This window comes from Lithobates pipiens, unplaced genomic scaffold (genome assembly GCF_037356315.1).
Source record: "Lithobates pipiens isolate NorthernLeopardFrog02 unplaced genomic scaffold, aLitPip1_a1.2 Scaffold_30, whole genome shotgun sequence".
In the NCBI taxonomy this organism is placed as follows: Eukaryota; Metazoa; Chordata; class Amphibia; order Anura; family Ranidae; genus Lithobates; species Lithobates pipiens.
In genome coordinates, this window is record NW_027507791.1 from 141,112,969 (window position 1) to 141,134,272 (window position 21,304).

Below are 21,304 nucleotides of genomic sequence, written 5' to 3' on the forward strand. Positions count from 1 at the left end.
GGAAGCAAATTTTGTTTGGGTACAACATTGCATGACCGCGCAATTACCAGTTAAAGCAGTGCAGTGCGAAATTGTAAAAAGACCTCTGGTCCTTAGGCTGACAATTGGTCCGAGGCTTAAGTGGTTAAGAAACATCACTAAATAGTAAACAACAATTAGAATAGAGGCAAACAAAAAGAAATGTGGATCCTAAGATCTGGGTGTATTATCCACCCAACTAATGTTTAGATAGAGGTTGCCTCAAAGGATAGATATTAAACAAAATACCTTCGTCCCATATTAATAGATAGAGAAGAGAGAAGCTCAACAAGGAGGATTACTCCAGACAAATCCTGAGAGCATAAAGCGGTATCAGAAAATGGTAAATAAAGATTTTTTTTTTATTTCATTATGATTGATTAAATTACATTAAAAAACAAAACAAACAAGCAGTTGTCATAGAAACAAATTGATAATAATCAATCTATACAGAAAATATTATATTTTACAATATTTGCTGAAAACCCCACATAGAGGGGTTTTACATTGATGTAAGGTGGACATATGGCTCGACCGGTTTTGCAACTAAAAGCCGCTTCCTCAGGAGACGTCACTTCCAGTATCTGACATACAAACAAAAAGTAAATAAAATTTTTGATAAGAAGAAAGAAACAACATTTACATAATTCATCATTAATTAAGAAAATTTATAACATAAGACTGGAGTTGTTACTAAACATAGGGTACTCGTGACTCACCCAAAATTCCAAAGCTTAACCACGGAGACGGCAATCTTTGAGACACCCTTATAAAGGGGTGCCCCCCATGGGAGCGGATACGGGGAGGGGTGAAGCGTGAGGGAGCACAGTCTACACTACAAGTAAAAGAATGTAAAAATAAATTGGATATAGCCTGACGGTAAAGTCTAGCACCGTATAGTGGCCCACGTACACACGACCGGACTTGTCGTCAGTCTTCCCGACTGACTTTTGGCGGAGGTCCGATGGACTTTCCGAACTAGCTGACTTGCGTACACACGAACGGACTTCCTGACAGACTTTTCAAAATGAACGGACTTGCCCGTCCGTTCATTTTGAACGTGACTCCAGGTACAACGGCACTAGAAAGGGAAGTCAATCGCACAGCTTTCATCGGCGAGATTGACACCTTGCAAGCCCCGTCACCTGGTATGGATTTTAAGGGGAACCCCTATGCCAAAAATATGGCGTGGGGCCCCCCAAAATCCATACCAGACCCTTATCCGAGCACGCAGCCCAGCCAGTCAGGAAAGGGGGTGGGGACGAGCAGGGGGACAGGGGCAGGTGCTGTAGCTGCCCTTGCATCGTATTTGGTCCGTCGGACCAGCATACAGACGAATGGGCTTCGCGATAGGAATTTGGTCCGGCGGACCAAGATTTAAAACATGTTCTATTTCTAGGTCCGTCTGACTTTTGGGGAAAAAAAGTCAGACGGAGCCCACACACGATCGAATTGTCTGACGGATTCTGGTCCGCCGGAAAGTCCAATCATGTGTACGTGGCATTAGAATTGATCCATCTTCCCCAAACTTTATTAAATTTGTTAGGACAGCCCCTTGACTCGTAAGTCATTTTATATAATGTGACATTGTTATTGGCTAGTCTTTTCCAGGCAGATAGCGTAAGATAGTCTCTCTTAATCTAATTAAGGACAATCAACTTTCTAACATAGTATAACAGTAATTTTAGGAGCGTTCTCATGTTATTACTCAGATCAAATGTATCCGCAATGAACTGCGTCACTTCCGACCATAATGGGCGTAATTCCAGACCATAAGAAGAAATGAGCCCTCTGCTGCTAGGCACTTATGATGTGGGGTTGTCTTTTCGCCCCATTTTACATAACCTCATCTGAGTATAGTACATTTGGTGTAGATATCTGAGTTGTATTCATTTGTTTCTAGCTGAGAGAACCGTGGGCAGGTATGAAGCCAGTACCTCCTCCCACTGTTGCTCTGCAAGGTCCGGAATAATAGCTATCCATCGTTCCTTAAGCTTTTTTTATTTTGGTATTATTTTGTCTGTAAGTGTGTTGTAGTAGGTAGTTTTTCCAATTATTTCTGTATTATTATTTTCATTTTATTATCTATTATTTTTTACAATCTTGTGTTTTTTTTTTTTTTTTTTAATATTTCCTTTCACAGTGCTTCTGGGGAAGGGTTGGGTGGTAGGGCAGTGTCACTAGAGCAGTAGATGGTGTCAGTATTTATTTTTAATTTTTTTATGTATTTATTTTGTTTTACAATTGAATTTGCGTTTCATATTTTTTCACACTTCTTTTTCGGGGGAGGGGGTTGTTGCAGTGGACAGTGTCGTGGGGGGGGGGGGGGCATGGTGTCAGTAGTTTTTTTTTTTTTTTTTTTTACATTTCTTTTTTTTAATATTTAGTGCAATTTTATTAATTTTTTTTAATCAGCTCTGTTGGCCGTTGGTGAGATATTAAGGGTTTAAACAAACCCCTGAAATCTCCCCTTTGAGACAAAGAAAGGGGACTGATGTTTCCAGAGTCCATTTCTCTGTAGTCTCAGCATTGAAAATGAATAAACAGGAAACTCCTGTTAATTCATAAACTAAAGCACAGTAAACACAGTTTACTATGCTCAGTTATCAAAGGACACAGGAGTGATCGGTAGTGATCGCTCACTGTGTACAATTTGGAAAAGAAAGGGGCCGGTAAATAACATGTTTACCAACCCCTTGCTCCACTCTCCATCCTGACATTTCCCCCGCAGCAACCGGAAGAGGAGGGAAAGGAGGGAAGCCTGCTGACAAGGAGGGCGGAGGAGGAGGAGGGACACACGTGGTCAGAGGAGGAGGACACGGGGATGAGCGGTGCTGCGGGAGGATCAGTTGCAAACACCGATCTTAATGTATGGCTTTTCAGTTGACAGCCGCGGAAGGGAGAAGTGGCTATCAGCTGCTTCACTGAAAACTATACAGGGAGATTGGTGTTTGCAATTGTCCCCCTTGCCGCAATGATTACCCTGACTGTCACACCCCCATCTAAAGATTTCTTCTTTCTGTCTCATGATGTCAAGAAATGGGCCTGCAACTTTCTGGAATTATGTTTAGGTAAAGAAATTGCCAGAATAGTCAACGACAATAACTAATAGGCTTATTACTCACTTAAGAGGCTGTCTTGGCGATACCATTAGTATCATGTTAAGGCAATCATCATTAGGAATTTCTTGTGGAGTTGGGAGAATCTTCTGCCTTGGAATCTGTGGTAGCTCAAAAAACAAGAAGGGAGTCGTTTAACTTCTAGATGTCCAGGATACATTTATTCATATTATTTGATACAGTGAAAATCCACCTGCTTCACGTACGTGTTTCACCCCATCAGGAACTTAGTCGTAGGGTGAGGATTGCAAGACGAGACATTCTTATTGCAGTCAAATTACAAACCTGTGATTCATGAGGAATTTGAACCAGAAGAACCAGGCTTGGGCTAATTAATCTGCAATCAATGGGTGTATATCACACTGCACCTTTCCCCATATCACCTCAATGTTGGTAAAATTGCATCCATCAGTGGCGAAACTACCAGGGCCGCAAACGTCGCTGATCTGCTCCTTCTTCTCCCACCCCTCACCTCCCGTATGCACTGTGGGAAGTGTGAAACTAAGAGCTTAATTTTACGCTTTCGGTGGTGCACACACAGGAGGAGAGGGGTGGGAGAAGGAGAAGATTGTCTCTCTTCTGCCATCTGTGGGAGGGGGAACTGACAGTGCAGGCTCTGGGCTGTATGAGGAGGCACTGCTAGGTGGTACTAATGGACAGCACTGAAAGGCTGCACTGATGAGCAGCATTGATGGGCACCGATAGGTGGCATTGATGGACACTGATAGGCAGCCCTGATAATCGGGGCACTGATGGTCAATACCCTAATTATCAGTGTAAACCATGTACTGACAGTCTTGCCAGTTAACGGCTCTCCTTTTCCCACACAGACAGCATGGGAGGAAAGGATTTCTGATAACCTGCAAGTCTGCTTTGATGTGATCACCCTCCCAGAACTGGAAGCAGGGGCTCGGGTGGAAGGGGGCAGTCAGGGGGGCCCTTCATGGTTTCTTGCACAGGGCCTCTGAAGGTTTTAGTTATGCCTCTGCATCAATAGTAAGGCATATAATAGATAAATATAAAAAAAGTAAACCTCTACTTTACATGGCTTCCATGATACAAAGTCCATCAATTGACATCCATATTTTTATATATATTATGTATTCACCTTCCTATTCTCCTAATAGGCCGCCATTCTTACTAAAATCATTGAAGTTTATGAAGAACAACAACAATAAAAATATAAACGCTTTAAAAATCCACCAAACCACACAGAGAAAACTTAAAATATGCTGTAAAAAACATTACCACAATCAATTATACTATATACAAACAGATTGATTGATGTATAGTACTTTTAACCTATCTAAGGCTGGCCAAAGAAGAGTCTTTTTTTTTTTTTTTTTTTCTTAACAGAAGAGGTTATATTAGACAAACAAGACAGTACAAACAGTTCAGGGTCAGCAAAATAAAATAAAAATTCTGACATGGTGTTACAGATCCTAATAACAATTTAGCCACAGTGTCACCATTGAGATTAAAATATTGTACAGAGTAGTGTAAACATACAATACATATTATACCAGTGTGTGGAAAAACAACAGTTAGGGGTATGGAACTGATTAGAGCAAATATTCCTTCCCTACTCTATACCTGATGCATGATACCAAGGGTTGGGGGGGGGGGACAAGTATGCAGGGGGACAGAGCTTGGGTGGCATGGAGAGAAAGTGGTATGAGCAGAAATCTCCCAGAGGAGGGGAGGGAGAGAGGGGTGAATCAGGAAACCTCTGTCCGAACCCAGGACCCCGGAGGTGGGGCGACAATAAGGAACTGACGATCAACCACAGGCATCGATCCAGTTCGACCAAACCTTATCAAACTTCCCCAGGCAATTTCTACTCTCGTATTTGATCCGGTAGAGCTATTGATCACGCTATTGATCATCTTTTGCCACGCTTATTTGGTAGGAGCCTCCTTCAGCTTCTATCTTAGCAAGGTTTCCCTTCTGGCGTAAAATAGGGAGTAAGTAAGGCACAATTTGACATAACCGTTACCCTCAATGTCTTCTAAATGGCTCAGTAGCAATATCAGGGGATCCAGAGGTATGTCTATCCCCCACAGTGACTGCCACAGCACACCAGTATGGACGGAGCTTAGGACAGGACCAGACCATATGGAAGAAGTTACCCGGTTCAAGGATGCATCTAGTACACCTTGTGCCAAGACTGGGATATATGCTAGCTAGGGTCTGCGAAGTGTAATATGCTCTGTGCAGAAACTTCAACTGGATGAACCTATCTTTGGCCGCAATCATGGAGGGAATAAACGTGTAATGCAGTCTTCCCACATGAGTCTTTTATTTTAACCAGCAGGTTAAAATCGCAAAGCTTATCTGATTCCCCCATCCACACATTCAGGGTGGATTTGGGGAATCCTGCTGTCATTGTATTCTGACAATGGGAAGGGTTTGCTGCCATCAGAAAAACGCGATCAGTGCTGCAGGCTATAACCTGCAGCACTGATCGAGGGGACATTTTCGAGCAAGGCCGTTATACAGAAGTCGATTGGTACAATCGCCTTCACCTCTGCAACATCTCCAAAATTCGACCCTTCCTGACTAATGACACCACAAAGCAACTCGTTCACTCCTTGATTATTTCCCGCCTTGATTACTGCAACTCTCTCCTTAATGGCCTACCCTTAAGCAGGCTATCCCCCCTTCAGTCTATTATGAATGCTGCTGCTAGACTAATACACCTCACTAATCGTTCCGCGACTGCTGCCTTCTCTGCCAATCCCTTCACTGGCTTCCCCTACCCCACCGTGTAAAATTCTAAATGCTAACCATAACATACAAAGCAATCCACATCCTCGCCCCCATCTATATCGCCAACCTCATCTGCAGATATCGCCCAAATCGTCCCCTCTGCTCCTCTGACAACCTCGTGCTTTCTAGCTCCCTTGTTACCTCCTCTCATGCTCGCCTTCAAGACTTCTCCAGAGCCTCTCCCATCCTCTGGAACTCCCTGCCCCAGTCTGTCCGCTCAGCCCCTACCCTGTCCACCTTTAAGAGTTCCCTGAAAACTCATTTATTCAGGGAAGCCTATCCCACATCCACCTAACTGTCCCCTAGCCGCCCCCATCTAATCATTCTCTGCAGCTATTACCTTTTGTACCACCACCCGCTCCCTTTAGAATGTAAGCTCTATGAGCAGGGCCCTCCTGTACCTTTTGTATTGTACTGTAATTGTGTTGTCTCCCCTATACATTGTAAAGCACTGCATAAACTGTTGGCGCTATATAAATCGTTAATAATAATTAATAATAATACAACTACAGTGTCCATACATGGATCGAAATTCAGCCAGTCTCTGCTGAATCGTCAAATTTTGATCCATATATAGGCAGCCTAAACCTCTTAAAAGAGGTGTGATACATGTAGGAAGTCTATGATGATACAGCAGCCCTACTGGAGATGCAATGCTCATCCTAATTTTGGGTTTGGGTGAGTGGCCTTGAACGCAGTGTGCCTGTCAAATTACAGGCTTACATAGACTGCCTCTGCGCTGCACCTACTGGCTCAGGATGCCTAAACAAGCAGACGATTCACGGTTTATGCACCTCAGTGTATAATTGAAGCCTTAACGAAGAATTTTTTTTTTTTTTTTGCAGAAGAGACATACGATGTCTCTTCTATAATAAAAAAGACTTAACTGCCTGTTCAAAAACCTCAGTAGAATGTATACTGAGCTGTGCATGTGCAGCTCAGTTTACATACTAGTACACTAGAAAACATACAAATTGTCTAGCGAAAAAAACATTGCCTTGCTGGTATCTAACAATGATAAAAACCAAAAGTGTGATTGAAAACTCAAAAAGTTGTAAAAAATTGTAAAATAAAAATTATTGCTAGACAGACCTGGTCCATACACTGTGAAATGCAATCAGTCCATCAATGTTATAAATTATGTAAACCTTGTATATAATTAATTGTATATAATTAAGAAACTATGAATTAAACAGAACTCAGTCCTGACTTGTGGAGGATTATTTGTGACCACCTAGTCTGTAGATAGAAATTTATTGAAGCAAAAAATAGCCAAAAACAATTAACTGCGAAAAACGATAGGTCTTAACCACTTGCTTACTGGGCACTATGCCCAAACCCCCCTCAGTCCCAGACCAATTTTCAGCTTTCAGCGCTGATGCACTTTGAATGACAATTGCGCGGGCATACAACACTGTACCCAAATGAAATTTTTATCATTTTTTTCCCACAAATAGAGCTTTCTTTTGGTGGTATTTAATTACAGCTCGGAGTTTTATTTTTTGCTAAACAAACAAAAAAAGATGCAAAAAAAAATAAAAAATCATGTTTAATAGTTTGTTATAAAATTTTGCAAACGGGTCATTTTTCTCCTTCATTGAAGTGCGCTGATGAGGCGGCACTGATAGGCTGCACTGGTGGGCACTGATGGGCTGCATTGGTGGGCACTGATGGGCTGCATTGGTGGGCACTGATAGGCTGCACTGGTGGGCACTGATAGGCATAGTTAAGGCGGCACAAATAGGCACAGATAAGGCAGCACCGATGGGCACAGATAAGGCGGCACTGATGGGCAAAGATGGGCACATAAGATGGCACGGATGGGTGGCACAGATGGGTGGCACGGATGGGTGGCACGGATGGGCACTGATAGGTGCCACTGATAGATGGGACTGATGGGCACTGATAGGTGGCACTGATAGGTGGCTCTGATAGGTGGCACTGCTGGGCACTGATAGATGACACTGATGGGCACGGATATGTGGCACTGGGGTGCAGCACCTTTGTTAAGGCAGATTGTGGGCACTGCTGGGTGGCACTGTGGGCACTGCTGGGCAGCACTGTGGGCACTGCTGGGTGGCACTATGGGCACTGCTGGGTGGCACTGACGGGGGGCACTTACTTTTTTTAATGTGGCACTTGCAGGGGGCAGGTGGGCACTGGCAGGGGGCAGGTGGGCACTGGCAGGGCTGGCCGTGATCGGGACTGATGATCGGCTTTTTTTTTTCTCCTCGCGCTGTCAGCGCGAGGAGGAATAATAGCCGATTACCGGCTCCGTTATATCACATGATCAGCTGTCATTGGCTGACAGCTGATCACGTGATAAGGGGTCGGGATCGACCCCTTGCACGGATCGGTGATCAGGCGAGTCTCGTAGACCCTCAGGGGGCGCGCAGGCCGCTCGTGCACGGGACAACGTCAATAGACGTAGTCCCGGAAAAGGAGATCCACGCTGTAGCCGTCAATTGACTATAGCGCGGATCTCAAGTGGTTAAACACCACCAACAAGGCGTGTATGTGGCAACAGTTATACAACAGCCAGCTGGAGGTGGAGGAAACACAGACCTGGATGGGTTGATCCTTGGAGCATCTCTTAGCCAGTGAGGTGGATGTGATGTGGGGCCGTTCGGTGGGTGGAATCACAGAAGCATCGAGAAGCCGACTTCAAGGAAGGATATGCCCAGACCGCTCATGGATGACGTTGCTGAGGCATGATGTCTCACAGACAAATGTTGACACCAACCCTACTCCCGGGAGTCCAGTGATAAAGCCGAAAAGGTGGCGGGAACCATCCACTGACAGGCACTGGACTGGGAATTACCGTACCGAGGGGGAGGGTGAGCTATGGGGCTGTGGACTGCATGTCCAGCATGAAGTTGTGACCAGGGCAGCACGTCAAGTTTCAAGGCCATACTCATGATTGTAGAGAGGATGAGGTGAGCCACCCAAGTCTGCTAACCTCCACATACCACACATCAAAGGAACATAAATTGTAAATAATACATTAACATTACTAGTACACACTAAATTGGTTAAAAATGCTATGTAAAGTTGTAAACATGTATATTATAATGCACAAAAAAGGGGAAGTTTGGGACTTTAAATGAAGCACTTGGATAGTGAAAGATAGAAATATTTCATTAAGCCATATTAATTAGTTTAATTGAATGTTCAATAAAAGACTACTCATTATAAATAAATCCAATTCATAATATGTATAAACATTAATACAATAAAAACATAATATATGACATAATATATAGTATCCACGTATAACTACACATGACAGTAATAAATAAATTGATTGAATAATGTGGCAGACATCTCACGCACATGGCGTTGGCGGCATATTTAAACCCCATTCGGAGCTAGCTGCTTGTCAGGCTAGTCTCTGCATGGGGTCTGAACACACCAGCTGTCTGGTCAGCTGGTTGTTGTTCCAGGATCGATATCCAGGTGCATAACTTGTTTACTCTCCCCCTTTTTTCTTCCTCTTAATTCTTACTTACATATTCTGTGCTTATGGTTTATTGGTTATCCCTTCTTGTCTATTACCACCAACACATATCTTACTTTTCATTCCCACACTTAAATACACCCTACGCACTCACACTCTCATACACACATCCATTTTACTCTCTCATACTCTTTCTTTATTTAAGATGTCAGCTATTCTTGCATACTCACCATCACACTGCTGTGTGTTCATCATCCTTTTAAGTTTGCTGTTGTAGATTTATTTTCACATTCACTTTTCTTAGTATCAACACCATTTTTGTCCATTCTTATAATTATCAATCTGTCCTCAGATATTTTGATTTCTACCACTACCTAATCTTTCACCATTTGGCACACCTTCTTATGCTGGTACACTCCTTCTGTGCCGGATATCGTATCCATCCATTTGCCGCCTCAGTTCCCGTGGAAGGAGTTTGTCCCTGGCCCGCCCAGCGCCCACCGCTGTGCGCTGCATTTGTCCCCTGGACTGGTGAGTCCGCCTTGGCCAAACTACCTATTCATAACATACTCTCATGAATTTATTATTTTTATCTACTGGTCAGTACATTATTCATATAATTTCTATTTTATTTTATAGGTACTTTGTGGTAGCATCAGCTCCTGAGTGGGGAGACACTCACGAAACGCGTCAAGCTTTGTATTGTGATGCTCGAGTTACACTGTATACGAAACCACATTCATAAGTCCTTGACCATTTACTTTGAAGTCCTTGACCATTTATTACAAATTACATTTTGTTTTTATCTATGGGATGCATATCTACCATGTGCATACATTTGTCGATGTCGGATATGCTATCATGGGCACTATTCTGCCACATTATTCAATCAATTTATTTATTACTGTCATGTGTAGTTATACGTGGATACTATATATTATGTCATATATTATGTTTTTATTGTATTAATGTTTATACATATTATGAATTGGATTTATTTATAATGAGTAGTATTTTATTGAACATTCAATTAAACAAATTAATATGGCTTAATGAAATATTTCTGTCTTTCACTATCCAAGTGCTTCATTTAAAGTCCCAAACTTCCCCTTTTTTTGCGTATCAATTACCGGGATGGAGGTACTTAATTGTACTTCATTTAAAGTCCCAAAATTCCCCCCTCGTGGCTTATATACAAATACCGGGATGGAAGCACTTGGATAAATGGGTTTGGTAGTGTTCCCCTACCTTCCCTGTGTCAAAATTGTCAATATAGTGTTATTTTCAGTGCTGAACTGCTTGTATCCACATACACTTATTATTTTTCCATCTATGCATATATTGTATAATGACAGCATTTACCGACACCGTATAATATGCCTCATATGGATACATAGTCATCATGGTTTGATGTATGCCCACTGGCCGGCCGATTGTGCTCCGTGTGAGGCGATTGGGCGTCTGGGCGGTACTTGGTCCTTTCCTTTCTCGCGGGTACTGCGATGTGCCAGCGGGTCCTCCCCTCCTCCCCTTTCATTCTGATTGGGAGGTTCGGGCGGACTCCACTCTGTGCATCGGCGCCATGTCACCCACGCCGTGCGTGTGACGTCGGCGTTCCTGGTTTTTCCATTCTCCGTGTCTCTAAGAGGGGGGGGGGTGGCGCGCCTGTCGCTGGTTGATGACCGGGGTTGGGTGCGGCCCCTCCCCCTCAGTCTCACGCACATGGCGTTGGCGGCATATTTAAACCCCATTCGGAGCTAGCTGATTGTCAGGCTAGTCTCTGCATGGGGTCTGAACACACCAGCTGTCTGGTCAGCTGGTTGTTGTTCCAGGATCGATATCCAGGTGCATAACTTGTTTACTCTCCCCCTTTTTTCTTCCTCTTAATTCTTACTTACATATTCTGTGCTTATGGTTTATTGGTTATCCCTTCTTGTCTATTACCACCAACACATATCTTACTTTTCATTCCCACACTTAAATACACCCTACGCACTCACACTCTCATACACACATCCATTTTACTCTCTGTGAGGGGTTAGCTCGGCAGCGGGTGTGTGTGACCCCCTGGATGGGTTCACAACACAAAATCAGGCACAGCAGACAGCGTTGTAGGTGCAAAAAAACAAAAGATGCGGTTTATTCATGCTACATGCAGTGAAACATATAACAGCCAAACAAAAATAAAACATGAAAATAAATCCTGGTCAGCTTGACCTCTAATTACACACTTAGATTCCCTGTCTAACAACTGAGTGCAGCCTTGTGCTGCACCAGTCCCTGTCTCTGTTGTAGAGGTTTGCCACACAGGCGTTAACTCACCGCACAGAGCAGGTATCACACTCCCCAGTCTATACACACAAAACTGGTTCCAGGATGGAGCATCTCCCTAAGCATGCTGGGGTTTTTTGTAGAGGTCTTAATGAGCCCACTTACTTCAGCTGGGCTCATTAACTCTTCCCCTCTAATTGTAAAAGTCTGCATAAAGCCTGAATCTAGGGCACACATATTTCCCATCCTGGATACAACCAGGTGACTTTACCTGCGTGCTGCCACATACCCCCCCCTCTTGTTTCAACCTTGGGGTTGTAACACAAGCATTCAGGCACGCATGTATCCAAGACAAAGCATCCACATTCCCCATTTTAACACCAGGGCGATGCTTAACTGTAAAGTTAAATTCTTGTAGGGCCAGGAACCACCTATTTACCCTTCTATTGGTCTCCTTGTTCTGAGCCATCCACTTTAAAGGAGCGTGATCAGTCACCAGGTGCCAAAGTGCCTACCTAGCAGATAGTACCGAAGGGAATCTAGAGCCCACTTCACTGCTAAACATTCCTTCTCAATCGTGGCGTAATTTACCTCATGGGACTTCAACTTCCTGCTGAGGTAAATGACTGGGTGCTCTTCCCCGTTCTAGACCTGGGATAACACTGCTCCTAACCCAACGTCTGATGCATCAGTTTGTACAACAAAGTCCTTAGAGAAGTCTGGTGAGTACAACACTGGCTGGCTACATAAGGCTGTTTTTAAGGACTGAAATGGTTCTTCAGCCTCTGGGGACCATTTAACCATAACAGACTCTTTCCCTTTTGTCAGGTTGGTGAGGGGCACAGCCTGAGAAGCAAAATGGGGAATGAATCGTCGATAATAGCCAGCGATTCCCAGAAAGGCTCGTACCTGTTTCTTGCTGTTGGGATGTGGCCAACTCTGTATGGCCTCGACTTTATTGACTTGGGGTTTTATCACCCCCCTCCCAATAGTGTACCCAAGATATTTGGCCTTCTCCTGTCCAATGGTACACTTCTTTGGATTGGCCGTAAACCCAGCTTCCCGGATAGAGTCTAGGACTGCTTGTACTTTTGGCAAATGTGAGACCCAGTCTGTGCTATGGATAATCACATCATCCAGGTAAGCTGCAGCATATTTCTGATGGGGCCTCAGAATCTTATCCATTTTCCGCTAGAATGTTGCCGGTGCATTCTGTAACCCAAACGGCATTCTCTTATATTGGAATGCCCCATCTGGGGTTACAAACGCAGTTTTCTCCTTGGCTGACTCGGCCAGGGGAATTTGCCAATACCCTTTGGTGAGATCAAGAGTTGTCATATATCGGGTTGTTCCCAGCCGGTCAATCAACTCATCTATACGCGGCATGGGGTAGGTGTCAAATTTTGTAACTTTATTTAATTGTCGAAAATTGTTACAAAACCGCCAGCTCCCATCAGGTTTGGGCACTAGTACGATAGGACTGGACCAGTCACTCTGGGACTCCTCTATCACACCCAATTCCAGCATCCTTTGAACCTCCCCACGTATTGCCTCCCGTCGGGCCTCTGGTATTCTATAAGGTTTTAGTTTTACCCTTTCTCCTGGCGGGGTGATAATGTCATGCTCTACGCCAGATGTTTGTCCCGGAAGCTCAGAGAAAATCTCTTTGTTATGAAGTACAAACTCTTTAACCTCCTGTTGTTGGGGTTTCGATAAGGTGTCTGCTATTCCAACCTCAGGAACTAAGCAATCAGGCTTTGCTTGTGACAAAGTCTCTGCGACTAAGGATTCCCTATCCCTCCAGGCTTTCAGCAGATTGATGTGATAGATCTGCTCCGGCTTTCGCCTTCCTGGCTGTCTAACCCTGTAGTTCACCTCACTAATTTTTTCAATTACTTCATATGGACCTTGCCATTTGGCCAGAAATGTGCTTTCAACTGTAGGGACTAGCACCAAGACCCTATCCCCCGGGGAAAAAGTACGGGTCTTGGCCCCATGGTTGTACACTCTCTGCTGTGCTAACTGCGCTTGGGTTAAATGTTCCTTTACAATTGGCATTACCTGTGCAATTCTATCTTGCATCAGGGTGACATGCTCAATCACACTCCTGTGAGGAGAACTCTCATTTTCCCAAGTTTCCTTGGCGATATCCAGCAGCCCTCTTGGGTGTCTCCCATAGAGCAACTCGAAGGGTGAGAAACCCGTAGAGGATTGGGGTACCTCCCTAATGGCAAACATCAGATAGGGTATTAGACAGTCCCAATTCTTTCCATCTCTATCCACCACCTTCTTTAACATTTGTTTTAGGGTTTTGTTGAATCTTTCAACCAACCCATCTGTTTGGGGGTGATACACAGATGTACGCAATTGCGTCACTTTGTACAACTTGCATAGTTCTTTCATAACCCGGGACATAAAGGGTGTACCTTTGTCCGTAAGCAGTTCCTTACAAATACCCACGCGGCTAAAAACAAGAGATAGCTCTTTGGCTATGGTTTTGGCCGAGGTATTTCGAAGAGGAATTGCTTCCGGATAGCGGGTGGCATAGTCCAATATAACCAAAATGTACTGATGCCCCCTGGCGGACTTCATTATCGGACCTACCAAATCCATTGCGATCCTTTCAAAGGGGACCTCAATGATAGGAAGGTGTACCAGCGGGTTACGGAAATGTGGCATAGGTGCCGACTTCTGACACACAGGGCAGGAGGAACAATAATTTTCTATTTCCTTCATGACCCCAGGCCAATAGAATCTCTGCAATATCCTCTCTCTGGTTTTCTCTGTCCCCAGATGACCTCCCAGAATGTGCCCATGGGCCAATTCTAACACCAACTTCCTGTAAGGTTTGGGCACCACAAGTAGGTCAATGGTTTCTTCTGCCCTTTGAGCCACTCGATACAGCAGGTCCCTTTCCATAGTGAAGTACGGGTAAGTGCAAGTCTTATCTGGGTTCACTAACTCGCCATCTATTTTCACCACATTTTCCTGTGCCTTTATTAGGGTGGGGTCTTTTAACTGTTCTGTGGAAAAATTTTCCCTGTGAACCTCAAGATCCGAAAACTCCACAGACGGCATGTTTTCACCTGAGGATGTTGGTTCCTCCCCAGTTTCTCGAGTTTCCCCCGCCAATACCGACAAGGGAAATTCAGGAGAGTCCCCACCACTCCCAGAGGAATTCTGGCCATCTTCCTGGTCTATAGGGGCACCAGTGGGGGGCTCTGGACAATCCCAGAGTTCCCAGAACTTTGGAAAATCCCTTCCCACAATAGCATCATGTGGTAAGTGAGACACTAACCCCACCTGATGAGAGAGGTTACCTTTGGGGGTCTCAAAAAACACTGAAGTTACAGGATACTCTCGGGTGTCCCCATGCACACAAATAACAGCCACCCTATTCTTCCCAGAGACCTCTGTAGTAACTAATTCAGCTTTTATCAATGTTACCAGGCTACCTGAATCCAGCAACACATCAACATTTCTACCATTAATACACATTTTACATAAATGTTTCTCAGGTCCCCGAATGGCAGTGCATGCAACTGTCGCAAACAGCGACTGACGTCTCTCCCTTATAAAGTCACATTGCATAGGCTCATCCACAACGGGGCAATTGGCTGCAATATGTCCCTCTTGCCGGCAGCGGTAGCAAATAATCTTTTTCGCTGCCTCTTGCGGCATGGGCTTCCTGGGCTGCTCCCGCCAGACCTTAGGTAGAACTCCCACCCTCTCACTCTCTCCACCCTCACCCCTTGGAGTCATCTTACCCGCCACTGGGGATGATCTGGTCTTAGGGTAGAAAGTCCGTGAGTCCCTGGAAGAGGTGGTCAGGTTCTTTGTAGCCAAGTACCTCTCAACCAGATCCACAAGTTTATCTGCATTTTCTGGGTCTCCATGGCTTACCCATTTTTGGATGGCAGTAGGAAGAGCTCTCAGGAAACGATCCATGACAACACATTCCACAATGTTTGGTGCGGTCAAAGTCTCTGGCTGCAGCCACTTCCTGCTCAGGTGAATGAGATCATACATTTGAGACCTGGGAGGTTTTCCAACCTGAAAAGTCCAATTATGCACACGCTAAACCCGGACGGCCAGGGTGACACCCAGCCGTGCCAATATTTCTGTTTTTAGCACCACATAGTCTTTTGCTTGGTCAGGCTCTAGGTCATAATAAGCTTTCTGCGATTCCCCAGTTAACAGAGGGGCCACCAGTCCAGCCCATTGCTCCTTAGGCCACTTTTCCCTTTCAGCAGTCCTTTCAAATGTGGTCAAAAACACCTCCGGATCATCCTCTCCAGTCATTTTTGTCAGTAAACGGCTCACACCAAAGGATGCGGTATTATTGTAACTACTTGCTTCATTGGTCTGCAGACGTTGCTGTATTAATGTCTCTATTTTCTGTTGAAAATTCTGCTCTTGCTTCTGCAACAGGTCTATGAAGCGGGCTTCAGATTGCTCCTGGGCTTGTTGCTGAGCTTCCAGACTCTGCTGCAAAGTTGCATTTTTTCTGCTGCTGGGCTGCAAGGCTCCTTTGTAAACCCGCATTTGTTTGCTGCTGATTGGCATTTGCTAGAGCCAGCTGTTTCAGTATCTCCTCCATGCTGGCCTTAAAAAAAAAAAAAAAAAAAAAAGTGCCAAAATTCTCCACCAACTGTGAGGGGTTAGCTCGGCAGCGGGTGTGTGTGACCCCCTGGATGGGTTCACAACACAAAATCAGGCACAGCAGACAGCGTTGTAGGTGCAAAAAAAACAAAAGATGCGGTTTATTCATGCTACATGCAGTGAAACATATAACAGCCAAACAAAAATAAAACATGAAAATAAATCCTGGTCAGCTTGACCTCTAATTACACACTTAGATTCCCTGTCTAACAACTGAGTGCAGCCTTGTGCTGCACCAGTCCCTGTCTCTGTTGTAGAGGTTTGCCACACAGGCGTTAACTCACCGCACAGAACAGGTATCACACTCCCCAGTCTATACACACAAAACTGGTTCCAGGATGGAGCATCTCCCTAAGCATGCTGGGTTTTTTTGTAGAGGTCTTAATGAGCCCACTTACTTCAGCTGGGCTCATTAACTCTTCCCCTCTAATTGTAAAAGTCTGCATAAAGCCTGAATCTAGGGCACACATATTTCCCATCCTGGATACAACCAGGTGACTTTACCTGTGTGCTGCCACATCTCTCATACTCTTTCTTTATTTAAGATGTCAGCTATTCTTGCATACTCACCCCTCAACATCACACTGCTGTGTGTTCATCATCCTTTTAAGTTTGCTGTTGTAGATTTATTTTCACATTCACTTTTCTTAGTATCAACACCATTTTTGTCCATTCTTATAATTATCAATCTGTCCTCAGATATTTTGATTTCTACCACTACCTAATCTTTCACCATTTGGCACACCTTCTTATGCTGGTACACTCCTTCTGTGCCGGATATCGTATCCATCCATTTGCCGCCTCAGTTCCTGTGGAAGGAGTTTGTCCCTGGCCCTCCCAGCGCCCACCGCTGTGCGCTGCATTTGTCGCCTGGACTGGTGAGTCCGCCTTGGCCAAACTACCTATTCATAACATACATCCATACTCATGAATTTATTATTTTTATCTACTGGTCAGTACATTATTCGTATAATTTCTATTTTATTTTATAGGTACTTTGTGGTAGCATCAGCTCCTGATGAGTGGGGAGACACCCACGAAAAGCGTAGAGCTTTGTATTGTGATGCTCGGGTTACCCTGTATACGAAACCACATTCATAAGTCCTTGACCATTTACTTTGAAGTCCTTGACCATTTATTACAAATTTAATTTAGTTTTTATCTATGGGATGCATATCTACCATGTGCATACATTTGTCGATGTCGGATATGCTATCATGGGCACTATTCTGCCACATTATTCAATCAATTTATTTATTACTGTCATGTGTAGTTATACGTGGATACTATATATTATGTTTTTATTGTATTAATGTTTATACATATTATGAATTGGATTTATTTATGAGTAGTCTTTTATTGAACATTCAATTAAACAAATTAATATGGCTTAATGAAATATTTCTGTCTTTCACTATCCAAGTGCTTCATTTAAAGTCCCAAACTTCCCCTTTTTTGTGCGTATCAATTACCGGGATGGAGATACTTAATTGTACTTCATTTAAAGTCCCAAAATTCCCCCCTCGTTGCTTATATACATATACCGGGATGGAAGCACTTGGATAAATGGGTTTGGTAGTGTTCCCCTACCTTCCCTGTGTCAAAATTGTCAATATAGTGTTATTTTCAGTGCTGAACTGCTTGTATCCACATACACTTATTATTTTTCCATCTATGCATATATTGTATAATGACAGCATTTACCGACACCGTATAATATGCCTCATATGGATACATAGTCATCATGGTTTGATGTATGCCCACTGGCCGGCCGATTGTGCTCCGTGTGAGGGGATTGGGCGTCTGGGCGGTACTTGGTCCTTTCCTTTCTCGGGGGTACTGCGATGCGCCAGCGGGTCCTCCCCTTTCATTCTGATTGGGAGGTTCGGGCGGACTCCACTCTGCGCATCGGCGCCATGTCACCCACGCCGTGCGTGTGACGTCGGTCTTGACGTCACCACGCCGGCGTTCCTGGTTTTTCTATTCTCCGTGTCTCTAAGAGGGGGGGGGTGGCGTGCCTGTCGCTGGTTGATGACCAGGGTTGGGTGCAGCCCCTCCCCCCCAGTCTCACGCACATGGCGTTGGCGGCACATTTAAACCCTATTCAGAGCTAGCTGCTTGTCAGGCTAGTCTCTGCATGGAGTCTGAACACACCAGCTGTCTGGTCAGCTGGTTGTTGTTCCAGGATCGATATCCAGGTGCATAACTTGTTTACTCTCCCCCTTTTTTCTTCCTCTTAATTCTTACTTACATATTCTGTGCTTATGGTTTATTGGTTATCCCTTCTTGTCTATTACCACCAACACATATCTTACTTTTCATTCCCACACTTAAATACACCCTACGCACTCACACTCTCATACACACATCCATTTTACTCTCTCATACTCTTTCTTTATTTAAGATGTCAGCTATTCTTGCATACTCACACCTCAACATCACACTGCTGTGTGTTCATCATCCTTTTAACCACTTGCCGACCGCCGCACGACGATGTACGTTGACAGAATGGCACGGGCAGGCATATGGGCGTACCTGTACGTCCCTGCCTTCCCGCGGGTGGGGGGCCCGATCGGGCCCCCCCCGGTGCCTGCGGCGTTCGGTATTCATTCGGGAGCGATCCAGGATGAGGGGGCGGCCATTCATTCATGGCCACCCCCTCGCGATCGCTCCCGACGAATGGAAATGCTCCGTGACATCACTTCCTCTCCTGTAATGTAAACACAGGAGAGGAAATGATGTAATCTCTCCTCCGTGTCGGTATTTTTCGTTCCGGCACCGAGGAGAGAGGATCGGTGAGTTGCACCAACACGACACTACACAGTAGAACATGCCAGGCACACTCACACCCCCCCTTCACCCCCCGATCACCCCCCCAATTACCCCTGCTCCCCCAGTCACAGTGACACCAATTGCATATTTTTTTTTTTTTGCATTGGTGTCATTTGTGACTGTAATAACTGTTAGGGCAGTTAGGGTTAGCCCCCTTTAGTTCTATGGTACCCCCCTAACCCCCCCAATAAAGGTTTAACCCCGTGATCACCCCCCGTCGCCAGTGTCACTAAGGCTGGGTTCACATTGCAGTGGTTTATGAGAACGGATGTGATTCGCACCGCACTGCAGTGCAAATCACATCCGATCTCTGTGCAATTCGAGTTCAGCCATACAGATAGTATGGCTGAATTCGTGTCGCACCCGCCGCAAATTCGCACGGGACCCTTGTTTTGGTCCGCAGCAGAATCGGATCGCATGGGTGTTCACACCATGCGATCCGAGTTTGCAGATCGCACTGCGATATGCGAACTGATCTGGGGGTGTCATTAACATTTCACTGACTCTCCCAGCAGTTCGCATAGGGCAGTGTGAACTGCCGCCGGGAGGCATGCGATGCAGGAACCCGCCGCGGATTTGTGGCGTTCCTGCATCGCTCCAGTGTGAACCCAGCCTAATAAGCGATCATTTTTCTGATCGCTGTATTAGTGTCACAGGTGACGCTAGTTAGGCAGGTAGGTATTTAGGTTCGCCGCAGCTTTTTATAGCGCCAGGGACCCCCATATACTACCGCATAAAGCCCCCTGATTGCCCCCTAGTTAACCCTTTCACCAGTGATCACCATATAACTGTTACAGGTGACGCTGGTTGGTTAGTTATTTTTTTATAGTTTCAGGGCACCCGCCATTTATTACCTAGTCTCACTAGTGTACCCCTAAATTTAGGGGTGTCTACTTTCCAAAATGGGGTCATTTGGGGGGGGTTTGTGCCATCTTGGCATTTTATGGCCTTCAAAACTGTAACGCCCTTAGAAAGCCTGAAGGCGGTGCTTGGTTTTCGGGGCCCCGTACGCGGCTAGGCTCCCAAAAAGTCCCACATATGTGGTATCCCTATACTCAGGAGAAGCAGCAGAATTTATTTTGGGGTGTCATTTCACATATGCCCATGGCATGCGTGAGCAATATATCATTTAGTGACAACTTTGTGAAAAAAAAAAAAAAAAAGTTTGTAATTTTCCCGCAACTTGTGGCAAAATATAAAATATTCCATGGACTCAACATGCCTCTCAGCAAATAGCTTGGGGTGTCTACTTTCTAAAATGGGGTCATTTGTGGGGGTTTTGTGCCATCTTGGCATTTTATGGCCTTCAAAACTGTAATAGGTAGTGAGGAGTGAAGTCAAAAATTTACGCCCTTAGAAAGCCTGAAGGCGGTTCTTGGCTTTCGGGGCCCCGTACGCGGCTAGGCTCCCAAAAAATCCCACACATGTGGTATCCCCGTACTCAGGAGAAGCAGCAGAATTTATTTTGGGGTGTCATTTCACATATGCCCATGGCATGCGTGAGCAATATATCATTTAGTGACAACTTTGTGAAAAATAAAAATAAAAAAAAAAGTTTGTAATTTTCCCGCAACTTGTGGCAAAATATAAAATATTCCATGGACTCAACATGCCTCTCAGCAAATAGCTTGGGGTGTCTACTTTCTAAAATGGGGTCATTTGTGGGGGTTTTGTGCCATCTTGGCATTTTATGGCCTTCAAAACTGTGATAGGTAGTGAGGAGTGAAATTACAAATGTATGCCCTTAGAAATCCTGAAGGCGGTGCTTGGCTTTCGGGGCCCCATACGCGGCTATGCTTCCAAAAAGTCGACCACATAAGGTATCCCCGTACTCAGGAGAAGCAGCAGAATGTATTTTGGGGTACAATTCCACATATAACCATGGCATGTGTGAGCAATATATCATTTAGTGACAACTTTGTGTAAAAAAAATAAAATAAAATTTTTTTTTTGTCATTATTCAATCGCTTGAGGCAAAAAAATAAAATATTCAATGGGCTTAACATGCCTCTTATCAATTTCCTTAGGGTATCTACTTTCCAAACGAACGGCAGGGTCGGATGTCACTTTGAGTGGCAAGTGAGGTCCGAGCCTGCCGTTCGTCGTTTGTTTACACTTGATGCCTGTTTTAATCTTACTAAGTGTGAGTAACCTGACATTTTTATTAAATAAAAAT

General features: G+C 44.6%; 1 long non-coding RNA gene across 1 annotated transcript in view; it reads right to left on the bottom strand.

Annotated features, from left to right (window-relative positions):
• Positions 1 to 366: 366 nt before the first annotated feature.
• LOC143943271 (uncharacterized) overlaps positions 367 to 21,304 on the bottom strand; it is a 59,061-nt gene continuing 38,123 nt past the window's right edge. The window contains exons 2-3 of the long non-coding RNA XR_013264902.1: positions 3,144 to 3,247; positions 367 to 602 (exon numbers count right to left, since the gene is read on the bottom strand). This is a non-coding gene — a long non-coding RNA (uncharacterized LOC143943271). The remainder of the gene's footprint in view (positions 603 to 3,143; positions 3,248 to 21,304) is intronic.